The 1,389-nt window shown below is 46.7% G+C and overlaps 1 pseudogene across 1 annotated transcript in view; it reads right to left on the bottom strand.

Annotated features, from left to right (window-relative positions):
- LOC105542213 overlaps nucleotides 1-1,069 on the bottom strand; it is a 131,600-nt pseudogene extending 130,531 nt beyond the window's left edge. The window contains exon 1 of the transcript XR_001006434.1: nucleotides 861-1,069. The product of XR_001006434.1 is annotated as a tetra-peptide repeat homeobox protein 1-like (transcript). The remainder of the gene's footprint in view (nucleotides 1-860) is intronic.
- Between the last annotated feature and the right edge of the window lie 320 nt (nucleotides 1,070-1,389).

Here is a 1,389-nt window from a genome sequence, read left to right as displayed (position 1 = left end):
GGTTTCACCATGTTGGCCAGGCTAGTCTCGAACTCCTGAACTCAAATGATCCACCTGCCTCGGCCTCCCAAAGTGATGGGATTTCAGGGGTGAGCCACACCATTAGCTCCTTAAGCAATTCAAATAAAATTTCTTTTCTAGTTCTGTATTGAGTACAGCATATATTTACTCAATAAAAAGTATCAATATCAATTTAGGCTATTTTCCTGATGGTGAAAGATATTTAGTTTGGCAAGTTTCTAAAACTTTCTCTCTTGGTGACACTCTCAGAGCAGAGTCACAAAGCCATCTACCTAGGAGATATGAGAACTGCTCCCCAAATAATGTAAATAAAAATGCTCTCTTTGGGAGGCGGGTGGATCACCTTTTACCATGGCCAATATGGTAAAACCCCTTCTCTACTAAAAATATAAAAATTAGTTGGGCATAGTGATGAGTACCTGTAATCCAAGCTACTTGGGAGGCTGAGGCAGGATAATTGCTTGAACCCAGGAGACGGAGTTTGCAGTGAGCCGACACGGTGTCACTGCACTCTAGCCTGGGTGACAAGAATGAGGCTCTGTCTCAAAAAAAAAAAAAATGCTCTTACGTGTACCATATTTGGCATTTTATACACTGCTTTCACATAGAATATCTACTCTGATATTCTTAAATATCTGCTGTGAGGTAGCATGAATCTTATTTCATGGATGAAGTAACTAGGGCTCAGAGACGTAAAGCCACTCACTCACCCCAGGTCAATGCAGCTAGTGGGAAACAGAACCTGAGGCTGGAAAGCAAGTCCATCTGTCCCCCACACCCATGCTGCCTTTTGAATAGTTACAGCTACCAAACAAGAAAGGAAATAGAATGTCAGGTACCTTTCTGCGTGCTGGCCCGTGCTCTGCTGTTTGCTCTCGAAGGCTCTGAAGCTGCTCATGTCCATGTAGCCATCGTTTTCATATGCTGTGGACAGGGATCTGCTCTGATCTTCAAACAGCTTCCTGAACATGCCAGCCCTGCAGGCCTCCGGGGCAGAATCTGGATATTCTTGTAGTCCAAGTTCATGGCTGGAATGTTCTCATAGTCTGAAGTGTCAGTGCTGGGGAAGGAGACAGATGGTGGCTTGGCCAGTGGCAAGGGCAGGAAGGGCGGCCGGGAGCGGTCTTTGAAGGGCTCCACTCTGGACACCGTCCTGCTGAAGGGGACGCTTTCCTCTTGCCATCTCTATAAAAGATGAGGGAGGAGGGGGATTCAGAAGCCTGGAGCTTCCCAGTTCGAGACTTAAGCTGAGGGGAGTTACTGGGGTTTCTCTGGTCAACTTCCAGAATCCTGGAAGGCCCGTGGCAGCTGGATTCTGAAGAGGACCTGGAGGAAGACACCTTCACGTGCAATTTACTCTCTGTCTTT

Source organism: Mandrillus leucophaeus, unplaced genomic scaffold, assembly GCF_000951045.1.
Source record: "Mandrillus leucophaeus isolate KB7577 unplaced genomic scaffold, Mleu.le_1.0 Scaffold252, whole genome shotgun sequence".
Lineage (NCBI taxonomy): Eukaryota > Metazoa > Chordata > Mammalia > Primates > Cercopithecidae > Mandrillus > Mandrillus leucophaeus.
This window is presented reverse-complemented; position numbering and strand designations above follow the sequence as displayed.